Source organism: Megascapheus bottae, unplaced genomic scaffold (assembly GCF_031878675.1).
Source record: "Megascapheus bottae isolate mThoBot1 unplaced genomic scaffold, mThoBot2.hap1 HAP1_SCAFFOLD_51, whole genome shotgun sequence".
NCBI classification, from domain to species: Eukaryota; Metazoa; Chordata; class Mammalia; order Rodentia; family Geomyidae; genus Megascapheus; species Megascapheus bottae.
In genome coordinates, this window is record NW_028327726.1 from 914,294 (window position 1) to 930,290 (window position 15,997).

The 15,997-nt window shown below is 39.1% G+C and overlaps 1 pseudogene; it reads right to left on the minus strand.

Moving 5' to 3' along the window:
* The window catches only part of LOC150039253 (vomeronasal type-2 receptor 116-like), a 42,426-nt pseudogene extending 37,854 nt beyond the window's left edge, over window positions 1-4,572 (minus strand).
* Between the last annotated feature and the right edge of the window lie 11,425 nt (window positions 4,573-15,997).

Sequence of the window (15,997 nt, forward strand, 5' to 3'; positions counted from 1 at the left end):
GAAATGGAAAAACCTCCCATGCTCCTGGATTGGAAGAATCAACATTGTGAAAATGACAATCTTGCCAAGGGATGTTGTCTCTTGATTTGACATTTTTCTTGAGTTTCTTGTTCTGCCCATTTGAAAATGGGAGAAAACTAATACTAAACGCGATTATAGTTTTTCAGATTTAACCAACCTAGACCTCTGTAGCTGGCAGACACTAGATGTTCACAAGTTTTGATTTGTGTTACTACTCTATCTTTTTGTGCAGTTACAGACCAGTCTAATAATCCACTGATAAGCGATTTATACCCAAAACAATAAGCTTCTCAATCCAATCACTATTGTCGTTAAGTCCCTCTGAGCCTCGAGAATAATTAAACACCTAGATATACAGTATTGCTCAACAGCCATCAAGTGTAGATCCATGCAGTATAAGGGTTGAAAGATGAACAGAGGTCCAGAGATAGAAAAATAGAATGAGAGAGGTCAGGGGAGCTACAAGAGGATTAACGTAAGAGTGTGAGAATATTGTAATGAAGAAAAGGTATAGTGTAAGTATAACTGACCTAAGTTGGTAAGTAGGTAGCGTATTTGAGCACAAAGTTTGGAAATTATTAGTATAAAATTTATGTGTTGGTGCATGACTAGCTCTTAGCCCAACCAGTGGCCTCACAGTGGACCATGGGATGGATCTGCGAGCTTCCGTCTGATCGCGGTTGGCAGACGTTTTCCTGTGCTGCTTTCTGGGGGCGGCCCCAAGCCAAGCGTCTGTGGATTGAGACTTTCAGGGGCTCTCAGCAGGACCAGCAGGAGACCCCTCTGTTCCCAGAGGCGGGGCCCAGCTGAGGACATGGTCTCCAAGGGCGGAGCTGTGCCTTTTTGATTCTCAGAAGGGGAGCTTGGCTGCTGGTCCGCCCTTCAGATCCCTGCTGTGTTTTCACTGTTTGTCAGTGTCTGTGACTGTGGGGGGACCCTCGGTGCTATCTTGCTCAGGATTCCCAGCTGGAGGATGCCCCGCTCAAGAATTGAAGGGGGGCAGATGCTGGCTCCTATTTTCCCGCACCCCCTACCCGCAGTTGTAAGGCAGGTTCCCAGCTCCCTCCACTATCCAGATCCAGTGGCCTGGGAGAGGAGCCCGTTGGGCAGGTGGGAGCTGGGACAGCCCCGCCTCCGCTGGTGGGGTGCTGGGTCTTAGGTAGCCTGCCTGTCAATCTTCAGTCAATGGCCTGAGGGAGGGGGCTGTTGAGGGAAGGGACAGGATTCTAAATTCCTTGACCCCTGCTCCTGCCAGTCTTTCTCGGGCGGGGTGGATGGGTCTGAGTTAAGTTTTATTGCTGGGCACCCGCTCTGCTTTCCCGATGTGTTTGGGGACGCGCTGTATTACTCACGCCTCTGCGTCTGTCTGCGGGTGTTCCACGGTGGTGGGGAGTCTTTATCGCCCCTCGGGTCTCTGCCGCCATCTTTGTTCTGCGTCTGGGTTCCACTGCTTGCTGTTCTGGTTTTGCGTCTGGGTTCCGCTGCTTCCCCCGTTCGCTTGCCCAGTTCTGTGCTGGTTTCTGCAGCAGTTGGGCTCCCGGCCTGGAGCCGGCGCCCGCCGCAGCTTTCCCGGCATGGAGCCGGCACCCATAGCTGCTTTTCCCGGCCTGGAGCCGGCGCCAGCTGCCACTTTCCATGGCTTTCCGCGGCTTTCTGGGGTTGGATCTGGCGGCGAGAGGTGGGGGAGGGGTCTCGCGTTCCAAATTCTTTGAGAAAGTTGGATGTAAGCTTTATCTGGTTTTTTTTTTCCTGTTTGAGTCCTTCTCCATTGCTGTTTGAGTTTGTTGTTGTGGATTTCTTAAGGTAGTTGGCTCGTGGGACTCCCTGGTTCTCTCTTTTTGTTAGAGAGAGCTAGGCAGCGTCCCTATTGTCTTGGTACCATCTTCCTTCTTCGTGATAGTTGTTCTTAATGTACTACATTATTTTTCATCTCTTTTGTTGTCCTGTGGTTATCTCATATTGTTAAAGTATCTTACTTGTTATCTGGTATATAATATGTATGTTTATTTGTTTATTTGAAATAGGATAAGGAAGGGAGGAAAAAGTTGAGGGGAGAGTGAGGCGGGAGGGAAAGGGGGACAAAAACATGAGAAAGGATATCAATGTTTGTGAAGTAATGCACCTTCTATCTGGCAAATATAATGTAACCCTTCAATTAATTACAATTTTTAAAATAATGTGGAAGAAGCTTCAGTTAACCCGAAGAACAAGATAGAATTAGTTACCTATTGGCTATATTGAGATGTGATCTGTCAACCATGACTGTATATGGAAATGCCAGAAATTCTACCAATAAAAATTGGAATGGCCAGGTGCAGTGGCTCACACCTGTCATCCTAACTACTCAGGAGGCTGAGATCTAAGGATCAAAGTTCAAAGCCAGCCAGCACAGAAACTACAGTCTATGAGACTCTCATCTCTAGTTAACTACTAGAAAACTGGAAGTGGCGCTGTGGCTCAAGGAGGTAGGGTGGTAGCCTTGAGTTGAAAAACTCAGCGTCAATTCCCAGACCCAGAATTCAAGCCCCATGATGGCCAAAAAAGAGTTATAATGGCTAAATGCATCAAACTCAAGGTCAAAGGATACCTTGATATCAAGAAATACACTTCACCATCAATGCCCCTTGGTGAGTATAAGAAAGGGTGGTCCATGCAAATGAAGTCTAAAAGAAAGCTGTCATATCTTAACATGTCACATCCAATAGACTTTAATCAAAGTGACAAAAAGTGACACAATTTTAATGAAATAAAAGGATCAAATTTACAAGATGAAATTGCACTTTGAAATGTGTATTTACTTACACACTGTCCAACCACTGAACTATGTTAAGCAGACTTTGAAACAGTCCTCAATACAATATTAGCTGAAGATTTTATGGCTGGATCATCCAGACAAAATTAACAGGGAAGAATCAGAGTTCAATTTCACACTTCATCAGGATAGCTTCATAATTACTCACCGAATATTTTGTTCAACATCTGAATAAAACTTCGCTCATCAACATACTGAGCATTCTCCAGGAGAAATTATGGTGTGAGATACAAAGCCAGCTAGATTTAAGAAACATTGAAAGTGGATTGAGCACACGCAGAAGGCCAGAAGGCACTAAGGCCAGGAATTAATAAGGAAAATAATCGCATAGCATGAAAGTTAAATGAATCATTTGCCAATCATAATCACATAGTAAATAATAATGAAAAGTATTCAACTTAATTAAATAATTTATGTAGTGGATTGTTTTTCAAAGCAAATTTCAACAAATAAACTGATCCTTGGAACAAATGAAAATGAAAACCATATGTATAAAAAGGGGGTTGGCAGGAATAACAGGAAACTGTAACCTTTCGTTAAATCAAGCAGACAGATACTGAGCTAAAGAATTTTCACTGCATCTCAAGGAACTAGGAACACAAGATTTTTTTATAGTACTATTTGCTGTTCTTTTTTCCTTTTTCTGTTTTTTCCTATCTTTTTCCTTTGGTTTATTCCCTTTCATCATTGTTTATTTCTCTACTTTATCTTGCATATAATATAGTCTGATTTGGGGAAGAAAATGTGAAACACAGAAAGGGCAGGACAAAGGGTGAACCAATTAAGCAGACATTAGATGGTATGGTGGAAACATACTGTACATAGTGGAGATAAGTCTGAATGGTAAAAACAGAGAATAAAGGAGGGATTTACACTGCTCAACAAGAAATAAATTCATTCGCTGAATTATGTAACTACTCTGTTCATCATGTACAATAAAAATTTAAGAGCAAAATAAAATAAAAGTAAAGGAAAATAAGAGAACAGACACTGAACTGAAGAATCTTAAAGAACTAGAAATAACAATCCTCGAGTTAGTAAAAGGAATGAAATAATCAAGTAGAAACAGTAGGTCAAAGGGTGAGCCAACTCAAGGGTATGAGACACTGTATTTGAAATGAACTTTACAGTTTCAGGTGGGAGTGGAGTGGAATTCAGAGGCCAAAGAGTGGGAGAAAATGAGGGAAGAGTGACACTGTTCAAAGAAAAGGCACTCATTACCTGACTTACATAAATTTAACCTCTCTATATCTCACCTTTATAATAAAATCTAAATTAAAACAGTAAAGGAAATGGTTTGAAAACACAGTATCAATAAAAAAGAAAGCAAAGAGGAGTTTCTACAAAAACAAAAAGGAGATAAAACAAGTAAAAATCATGAAGACCTTACTGTCCTGGAAAGATGATACACAAAAGGAAACTAAGAGTCCTCTTCTACAAAGAGGCAGAAAATCACTTAAAGGTAGATTCAGGACAAAATAAACTAAGATGTTTCACTTGCATAGGGATAGAAGGTGATGGTAGAGGAGACAGAGAGAATTCATGTGTGAACATAGAATTCCATCAGCCATGCCCATCCCCAAAACAAATCTGTAAATGGAAATGAAATGTTGAGTTACTTACGGATTGTACTGTTCATCTCCAGAATCATCACTGTTTCTGCGATCTGTTCCCAAAGGGTAGAGAGGAAAAAACCCATCAATCATCACATCTCCCTCCATGTGAGCTTGCTGCTTCATTGTAGAAAAGCAGCTAGTGCCAACCAAGGACCTGACAGAGATCGGAAGCTGGAGAAGAATGAGTATGGAAATCAAATGGTACATCTCTGAAGCATATGCCCAACTGAAATTCTGGCTGGAAGTGGGGTCCACTGGGTCAGGTATGTGTATTCATAAATCTCTGTATATGTACATATGTGTCTTTTTATTGACAGAGATGTAAGCTGTAGATGTAGATGTGTAAGCCTATGGTGAATTCCCAGGAAGAATGAGTAATAAACTTCCCTAAGGCTTTGCATCTGTGGCCTTGCATGCAGGAGAAAAACACGAGTTGGAAAACATGTTTGTACATTCTCCTTCACTATCCCAGGTGCTATGATTTCCTCCAAGAGACCAGAGTGTGACTCCCCTTGGATTAGGTTATTTTTGATGTATTTGGTTAATGTCTGTGTCAAGAAACTCTTTGCATGAAAGCCATTTTGGATGATTCAGCCAGATTGCATCAGAGTATGCCATTTCAGGTGTATAGTGAAATGGTTAGAAAAAATTGTATGCTAGTGAGATGTCAACCAAAGATATTACTGCATCAGACTCAGATGGTAAATTCACACACCTATTGCCCAAAACAGCTACAGAACATTGGTAGTTGATTCAAGCAGGTTTCAATAAGAATTCAATATACAGAGTCCTCCACAAATGCATCCATTTACTATTTATCGCCTAAGGAAACAATGATGTTCCTGAAACCACATATTCAATCCATTAATTGTTTACTTTTTGTGCTAGAGTTGTTAGTCTGATGTAATCCCATTTTTCAATTCTTGCTTTTATTTAGTGAGCTATTTGAATTTTTAATCAGGAAGTTACTGCCTAAAGAAATGTTTCCTTGTTTTTGTTATCCATATTGTAATGCTTTAAATTTTAGCTCTTTAATATCTGGGTACTGGAAAAAAGGATCATTCACAACTTAGGGCATCCTGGGATGCCTAGATAGAGTGTCCAAGCTGTGAAGTGTGTTCATAGAGAAAAAAGATCTGTGAGGAAAAAATCAGCACATTTGTTGGCTTTGGTGTGCACATGTGGGGGGCTTATAGAGCTGAGGGCAACATGGTGGCTAAGAGTTTCTCTACAGCCAGCATTGCTTCCAGAACTCAGAATAAAGTCCCACAAAGGACAAATGGATCAAGAAAAGACATACTGAAATTCTCTACTTCCATAAGATACTGTACCGTTCATAAGGAAATGGAAAGATGTGGAAAAATATTATATGAAGTATGCCAGACCCACAGATATATTGGTTGCATTGTTTCCTTCATTTTTTTCTATCTAACATATGTATATAAATCTATAAGTAAACACAGTAGATGATAAAATACCAAAATATACACTTGTACATAATAAATTATACTGGACTCCAGATAGTCACACTATAAGACCTAAGGAGGGAAATCTCTTTTTCCATAACTAGAAATGTTTTTTTAAACTGGAATGTATACATATAATCTTTACATAATATTACATATCCATATCTATTTAGCATTGATCCATTTATCTAAAGGTATTTACTAAATAACTAGGGAAGGAATCATATCAACCCAAACAAAATAGTTAGCTGTGTTCATTGGCTGTGATTGGACACAGAAAAACGTGTGATACAGGACACTGAAATCGAATATTTTCATTGCTTTGGTCAATATAATTCAGAATATAGAAACACATTAATTACATTTTTAAGAGGAAACAGAATGAACTTAACGGTGTTTCCATGAAGACTCTAGAGGATAAACATTTCATGATGCAGACCTCCAAATGAAAAGTATTCCATATATGTTTGAATGTCCCACCCATGTAAACAGACAATGGAACAGTCACTGGCAAACCTAGAGGAGAGTCTTCCAAGTGCTATACAAATGCAATTGATAAACATCATTAATGAAAAATGTGAAAATATAAAGAAAGAGATAAGGAAGGAAGCCATAGCTGAACAAAAGGAAACCATAAACAAGGTGATAAGTGAAAAAGAAGAAGCCATAAAGGAGGCCATAATAAAGGTTTTTCAAAGAAAGATGGATGAATTCATAGAATCCACAAATAAAAAAGTGACCGAACTCCAGCAAATGTTCAAAGAAAATAAAGCTACTGAGCTAACCACTCAAATGGAAATGAAGGAGCTAAAGAAATCCATACATGATCTAAAAGAAGAGATGCAAGGCATCAAAAATGAGCAATTAGAAGCAAGGGAGATGAAAAATAAAGTAGAGAGCTTTGATAGAAGGATAGACAATGCAGAGGAGAGAATTTCCCGGGATCAAAATAATTATTTATTATAGACAAATAACAGAAAATGAGTCAATCCAAATCTAGGAAAAATGAGAGAGCGCTTCAGGAGGTCCAAGATACAATTAGGAAGCCTAATTTAAGGCTTATTGGTATTGAGGAGGGCGTGGAGAAAGAGGCCAATGGTATTGGAAATATACTTCAGGGAATCATCTTAGAGAATTTCCCAAATATCCAGAAGGGCAGACCCATCCAGATACAAGAAGCTTTTAGAACCCCAACAGACCCGACCAGAAAACAACATCCCACCGCCACATCGTAATCTGAACTGGATCAATAGAAACCAAAGAAAGGATCCTAAAGGTAGCCAGGGCGAAGGGATCAATAACCTATAAAGGCAAACCAATAAGATTATCCCCAGATTTCTCAGCAGAGACCATGCAAGCAAGAAGTGACTGGAAGCATATATGTCATGGACTTAAGTCAAATACCTACCAACCAAGAATACTGTATCCAGCTAAGCTCTCATTCATAACTGAGGGAACAATAAAAACATTCCATTCCAGGGAAAAGCTGCAACAATATGTCGCAACAAAACCAACACTACAGAGAATTCTGAAAGATGTTCTATACATAGAAAACCAAAATAAATGCAATATAGGGAAAGAAATGGCACCTAAACAGCATACCATCTAAGGACCACAAGAACTGTCAAGACATAGGCCGAAATAAAAGCTTTTAAAAATGGTAGGACCTAATAAATATCTCTCAATCTTAACTCTCAACATCAATGGACTCAACTCTCCAATTAAACGGCATAGGCTGTCTAGTTGGATCAAAAAGCAAGAGCCATCTCTCCACTACTCTTTAACATAGTACTAGAATTCCTAGTCAGTGCAATAAGGCAAGAAGCAAGCATAAAAGGGATCCAAGTAGGGAAAGAGGAAATAAAACTAGCCCTGTTTGCAGATGATATGATTCTGTATTTAAAGAATCCTATAGACTCTACTCCCAAGCTCCTTGAGCTGATTCAAAGCTTTGGAAGAGTAGCAGGTTATAAAATCAACCCTCAAAAATCAACTGCCTTCCTTTATGCCAACAGTGAGAGGAACGAGGCAATAATCAGGAAAGAAACTCCTTTCACAATATCCTCAAAGAAAATAAAGTACCTGGGAATTAGCTTAACTAAGAATGTAAAGGACCTTTTTGACGAAAATTTTAAAACCCTAAAAAAGGAAATTAAAGCAGAACTAAGGAAATGGAAAAACCTCCCATGCTCCTGGATTGGAAGAATCAACATTGTGAAAATGACAATCTTGCCAAGAGCTATCTACAAATTCAATGCAATACCCATCAATATACCAATGTCATTCTTTAAAGAAATAGAAGAGGCAATCCAAAATTTCATATGGAATAATAAAAGACCCCGTATAGCAAAATCACTTCTTAGCAGAAAGAATAGCGCTGGAGGAATTTCAATTCCAAACTTTAGACTCTATTACAGAGCTATAATTCTCAAAACAGCTTGGTACTAGCACAGGAACAGGCCTGAAGACCAATGGAATAGAACTGAGGACCCAGATATTAAACCACAGACCTATGGCCACCTAATCTATGACAAGGGAGCCAAAAAATAGAATGGAAGAAAGACAGCCTCTTCAACAAGTTGTGCTGGCAGAACTGGTTAAGCACCTGCAGAAAACTAAAGCTGGATCCTTCTTTGTCACCTTGCACTAGAATCAACTCCAAATGGATCAAACACCTGGAGGTAAAGGTGACACACTGAAAACTTTACAGGAAGGAATAGGAGATACACTAGGCCTCCTTGGCACAGGTCGAAACTTTCTTAATAAGGACCAAGAATCACAACAAATCAGAGAAAGGCTGGATAAGTGGGACTGCATTAAACTACAGAGGTTTTGTATGGCAAAGGACATAGCTAGTAAACTAATCAGGAAGCCTATAGAGTGGGAGAAGATCTTCACCAACCAAACAACGGACAAAGGCCTCATATCTAAAATATGTCAACAACTCAAAAAATTGAATCACTCGAAAATTAACCTGCAAAGTAACAACCATCCCATTAAAAAATGGGCCAAAGACTTAAAGAGAGTCTTCTCTGAAGAAGAAACAAAAATGGCCTATAGACACATGAAGAAATGCTCAACATCTCTGGTCATAAAAGAAATGCAAATCAAAACAACTCTAAGATTCCACCTCACTCCAGTTAGAATGGCCAGGATCAGGAAAACGAATGACAATAGATGCTGGAGGGGATGTGGCCAGGAGGGATCACTACTACACTGTTGGTGGGAGTGCAAACTCGTCCAACCACTATGGAAAGCAGTGTGGCAGTGCCTCAAAAGGCTAAACATAGAACTCCCCTATGACCCAGCAATTCCACTACTTGGCATTTACCCAACCATCCAGAAACAAGGACATGCTAAATCCACTAGCACAACAATGTTCATTGCAGCACTATTCACCATAGCAAAGATAACGAACCAACCTAGATGTCCCTCAGTTGATGAGTGGATCAACAAGTTGTGGTATTTGTACACAATGGAATTCTATGCTGCTGTCAGAAAGAATGACATCGCCCCATTTGTTAGGAAATGGAAAGACTTAGAAAAAATCATATTAAGGGAAGTAAGCCCGACTCAAAGGAACTTAGGCTCAATGGTTTCCCTCATTCGTCATAATCAGTAGAAACCCTGGGCTCTACTAGCAAAGATTTGCAATAGAGCAAAATCTTGATACATAAGGACATATAATGTGAAGCTAATTGAAAGGACCTCCAGGATAGTGAAACAAAGGCCATATAATGAATGACTGTTGTCCTTAATGTACTATGTTGTCTCTCATCTCCTTTGCTGTCCCTTGTTTATCTCATATTGGTATAGTATCTCACTTTGTTATCTGATATATTGAATTTATTTGTATTTGGATGTTTGAAATTTGATAGGGAAGGGGGGAAAACCAAGACGGGTGGGGGGTGTAGGGGGGAGGGAAACGGGTACCAAGACATGTGAAAGGGTATCAATGTATGTGAATTAATGCACCTTCTATCTGGCAAATATCATGTAACCCTTTTACTAATTACAATAAAAAAATAAAAAAATCATACACTATGATCAAGTGGGCTTCATCCAACAAATGCAAGCCTGTTTTAACATTCGCAAATCAATCAATGTAATACATCATATCAATAGAGCTAAGGATAATAATCATATGATAATTTCTCTGGAGGCAGAGAAGGCATTTAACAAAATACAACATCCATTCATGTTGAAAGCACTAGAAAAAATAGGAATAAGAGGTACATTCCTCAAAATATTGAAAACCATATATGAAAAACCTACAGCCAGTATTATACTAAATGGTGAAAGACTGGAACCATTCACCTCAAGATCAGACACTAGACATGGATGCCCACTCTCTCCACTTGTCTTCAATATAGTACTGGAACCCTGAGCCAGAGCAATAAGGCAAGAAAAGGAGACAAAATTAAGTAGATAGCTTTGATAGCAGGTTAGACAATGCAGAGGAGAGAATTTCCGGGGCTGAAGATAATTATTTATTATAGAGAAAGAACAGAAAATGAGCCAATCCAAATCTAAGAAAAATGAGAGACGCTTCAGGAGGTCCAACATACAATTAGGAAGCCTAATTTAAGGCTTATTGGTATTGAGGAGGGCGTGGAGAAAGAGGTCACTGGTATTGGAAATATACTTCAGGGAATCATCTCAGAGAATTTCCCAATATCCAGAAGGGCAGGCCCATCCACATACAAGAAGCTTTTAGAATCCCAAACAGACCTGACCAGAAAAGAACATCCCACCGCCACATCGTAATCTGAACTGGATCAATAGAAACCAAAAGAAGGATCCTAAAGGCAGCCAGGGAAAAGGATTCAGTAACCTATAAAGGAAAACCAATAAGATTATCCCCAGATTACTCAGCAGAGACCATTCAAGCAATAAGTGACTGGAAGCACATATGTCATGCCCTTAAGTCAAATAACTACCAACCAAGAATCCTGTACCCAGCTAAGCTCTCATTCATAACTGAGGAAACAATAAAAACATTCCATTCCAGGGAAAAGCTGCAACAATATGTCGCAACAAAACCAACACTACAGAGAATTCTGAAAGATGTTCTATACATAGAAAACCAAAATAAATGCAATATAGGGAAAGAAATGGCACCTAAACAGCATACCACCTAAGGACCACAATAACTGTCAAGACACAGGCCCTAATAAAAGCTTTTAAAAATGGTAGGAACTAACAAATATCTCTCAGTCCTAACTCTCAATATCAATGGACTTAACTCTCCAATTAAACGGCATAGGCTGTCTAGTTGGATCAAAAAGCAAGAGCCATCGTTCTGGTGTCTTCAAGAGACACATCTTATCCAAAAAAAACAAGCATCTTTTGAAAGTGAGAGGTTGGAATAAACTCTATCAAGCTAACGGCCCCCATAAATAGGCTGAAGTTGCCATCCTCATATCAGATAAAATAGACTTCAAACTAAAATTAGTAAGAAAAGACAAAGAAGGTTACCACATAGTACTAAAGGGATCTTTCCTCCAGGAGGATATAACGATCCTAAATGTTTACATACCCAATCCCGGAGCTCCGAACTTCATCAAGCAAAGTTTACTTACACTGAAACCATACATAGATCGAAATACAGTGATTGTCGGTGACTTTAACAAACCACTCTCACCTATGGACAGATCAACAAGGCAAAAACTCAACAGAGAAACCTTAGAACTGAACAACTATATAGACCAAATAGATCTAACAGACATCTGCAGAATATTCCACCCAGCAACAACACAATATACGTTTTTCTCAGCAGCACATGGAACATTTTCCAAAATAGATCACATCTTAGGCCATAAAACAAACCTGGTCAGATCCAGAAACACGGAAATTATTCCATGCACACTCTCACACCACAAAGGCATCAAATTGGAAATGAACACACATCTCCACCAACGAAAATCCTGTAACTCATGGAGACTGAACAACACATTGTTGAATCACCAATGGGTCATCGAAGAGATCAGAACAGAAATCCAACAGTTTATGAAATTTAACAGTAAGGAGCACACAAAATACCAACTCCTTTGGGGCACAGCAAAGGCAGTACTCAGAGGAAAATTTATAGCGCTGAGTGCCTACAACAACAAGTTGGAAAAATTGCAAACCAACAAGTTAATGTCTCACGTTAAGTTCCTGGAAAAAGAGCAACAAACCAACTCTAATCCTAGTAGAAAAAAACAAATTATTAAAATCAAAGCAGAATTAAATGATCTGGAATCCAAAAAAACTATAGGAAGAATAGCTAGTAAATTAATTAGGAAGCCTACAGAGTGGGAGAAGATCTTCACCAACCAAACAACGGACAAAGGCCTCATATCTAAAATATATCAACAACTCAAAAAATTGAATCACTCCCAACCTAGTGTCCAAAGTAACAACCATCCCATTAAAAAATGGGCCAAATACTTAAAGAGAATCTTCTCTGAAGAAGAAACAAAAATGGCCTATAGACACATGAAGAAATGCTCAACATCTCTGGTCATAAAAGAAATGCAAATGAAAACAACTCTAAGATTCCACCTCACTCCAGTTAGAATGGCCAGGATCAGGAAAACAAATACTAACAGATGCTGGAGGGGATGTGGCCAGGAGAGATCACTACTACACTGTTGGTGGGAGTGCAAACTCGTTCAACCACTATGGAAAGCAGTGTAACAGTGCCTCAGAAGGCTAAACATAGAACTCCCCTATGACACAGCAATTCTACTACTTGGCATTTACCCAACCATCCAGAAACAAGGGCATACTAAGTCCACTATCACAACAATGTTCATTGCAGCACTATTCCCCATAGCAAAAATATGGAACCAACCTAGATGTCCCTCAGTTGATGAGTGGATCAACAAGTTGTGGTATTTGTACACAATGGAATTCTATGTTGCTGTCAGAAAGAATGACATTGCCCCATTTGATAGGAAATGGAAAGACTTAGAAAAAATCATATTAAGTGAAGTAAGCCAGACTTAAAGGAACTTATTCTCAATTATTTCCCTCATTTGTCATAATCAGTAGAAACCTTGGGCTCTACTAGCGGAGATCCGCAATAGAGCAAAATCTTGATACATAGGCCATATAGTATGAAGCTAATTGAAAGGACCTCCAGGATAACTAAACAAATGCCATATAACGAATGACTGTTGTCCTTAATGTACTATGTTGTCTCTCATCTCCTTTGCTGTCCCTTGGTTATCTCATAATGTTATAGTATCTCATTTTGTAATCTGATATATTGAATTTATTTGTATTTGGATATTTGAAATTTGATAGGGAAGGGGGGGAAACCAAGACGGGTGGTGGGTGTGGGGGGGGAAGGAAATAGGTACCAAGACATGTGAAAGGGTATCAATGTACGTGAATTAATGCATCTTCTATCTGGCAAATAACATGTAACCCTTTTACTAATTACAATAAAAAATGCAAAAAAAGATAGAGACATACATACATACATAACATACATACATACATATATCATATTTTTGTTAGTTTTAGATCCATTACAATTTCTCATTTATTCTCTTTGTAGAATTATGTGAGGTACTGACTATAAATGTGAAAACCAGATCTTACAAGAGCTTCCATGAAGCAAGCTTAGGATACACTGCTCAACGAGTGTGTGTATGTTTGTGTGTGTGTGTGTGTGTGTGTGTGTGTGTGTGTGTGTGTGTGTGCCAGTATTGGGGCTTGAACTCAGAGTTAAAGTTTTGTCTCTTAGCTTTTTCACTCAAGGCCAGTGCTTCATTCTTGAGCCATAGTTCCACTTCAGGCTTTTTGATGGTTTGTTGTAAATAAGAGCCTCATCATCTTTTCTACCTGGGCTGGCTTTGTGCTCAGATCCCAGTCTCCTTAGCAACTACAACTACAAATGCAAGCCTCCAATGCCTAGCTTTCAATGCACTTTCTGGAGGTGAATTCATTAGCATAAGTGTTTAAGAAATGTCTAGTATGAGGATGTCTTTTTTACAAGAAATCAGACTGCACTCTGCCAGCAGACTAAGGTTTAATTCTTATCTCTGCCATTTAGAGGATGAATGACTATATAAACTACTCTGGGCTCTGCTTTAAGTATAAATTAAGTTTATTGTATTACACTCATAGGGTGACTGAGCTAATCGTGCCTGAGCAGAGCCTAAGACAGACACAATCAATAAATGTTAGTTTCTGCTCTTCATTTGACAATTTACATGTCATCACTTTCTCATTATAGTTAATTTTTATTTCCATGGTAGATAAAAATGGAGTAAAATAAAATGGACTTATGGCAAGACACCAATGGCTCATGTTTGTAATCCTAGCTACTTAGGAGGCTGAGATCTGGGGATTAGAGTTTAAAGCCAGCCAGGGCAATAAAGTCCATGAGACACTTATCTCCAATTAATCACTGAAAAGTTGGAAGTGTTTGTATAGCTCAAGTGATAGAGCACAAAATCAAGGACACTGCCCACGCCCTGAGTTCAAGTCCAGGACAATCACAAAGGAAAAACAAAGCAACCACGAAAGGAAAAACCCAGAAAAATATACTTATCTTACCTCGTAATCAATGAATCTGAAAATAAACAAAATAGATATGAAACAGCTTCAGGAAGTGAAGGATTTTCTGTCTGTCTGTCTGTCTGTCTGTCTGTCTCTGTCTCTCTTTGTTTCTCTGTCTCTCTCTGTGTCTCTCTCTCTCACATACACACACACACACACACACACACACACACACACACAGTGGAAGAGAAACATGTATGGACTCCTGCTTACTTGGAGAATATTTGTTTGACTTCATTGGATACACCTTGGCCTTGGGGTCTGGCAATCACTCAGAGGAAAGAGGAGCTGAGAATCTGGGAAATATTTCCATGGTTGTAAGAGCACAGGAGAGTAGAGAGCTGCACAAACACACAACTGTGGGAAACTCCAGAAGGATGCCTTCAACTTTTCATTTGATTATTAATTAACCAAGTAGATAAGGAAATTACCCAAGGCTTTGGAAAAATCCAACCGAAATTATTAGGAGAGCAAGGTCTATAGCTCAAAAAATGCCAAGATGTGTGTTTAACCAAATCTACAAAATGGAAAACTTTATAGTTTATGGAGTACTAACGAGGGTTTAGCCTCAGTCATATGTAAACAATTAACTCTAGATTAAACATTGCTTTGTTCCTTGTTTATGAAATTTAAAAGCATGACCCAAAAGAATCAACTTCCCAAATATCTTCAACATATCCCAGAATATCAAATATAAACACGGATAATTTTTTCTCAAGCTATCCAGCAGCCCCTTCAAAATGAAAAGCATCTAGGATCTGACTTAAAATAACAACAATTAAAAACAAAAAAGCAAAAATTTCAAAGCCAGGTGAAGGATGCTCACACTTGTAATCAAGCTACTCAAGAGACTGAGATCTGAAGAAAGTTTGAAGACAGCTTGTGCAGTAAAAAGCTGGAAGTGGAGGTATGGCTGAAGTAGTAGACCCCTGAGCAAACAGCCAAGTAAGAGTGTGATGCCCTAAGTTCAAGCCCTGGTATCAGCAGAAAAAGAAAGGAAAGGCAAGAAAGGCAAGGCAAAGCCAGGCTTGAGCATATTAAATAGAAAACCAGAAGATACATAAAAAGAATGGGGCTGGGAGCATGGCCTAGTGGTAGAGTGCTTGCCTAACCTAGCATGCAAGAACTCTGGGGTTGATTCCTCAGTAATACATACACAGAAATAACCAGAAGTGTGCTGTGACGCTCACGTGGTAGAGCACTAGCCTTGAGAAAATCCAGGGACAGTGCTCAGGCTCTGAGCCCAAGCCCATGACTGGCAAAAGAAAAAAAAGATAAAACCTATATTCAGATCAAAATATACTGGATTAAACTGAGAAAGAATAAAATATGTCAAAAGAAATATTGACTATCTTAAAGATATATATATTGAAATTATGTACAGTAAAACCCAAATATGAACAGAACATTAACTGGCTGGCACTGGTGGCTCACATCTGTAATCCTAGCTACTCAGGAGGCTAACATCTATGAATCACAGTTGAAATCCAGCCTAAGCAGGAAAAGTCCATGAAACTTTTAAGCAT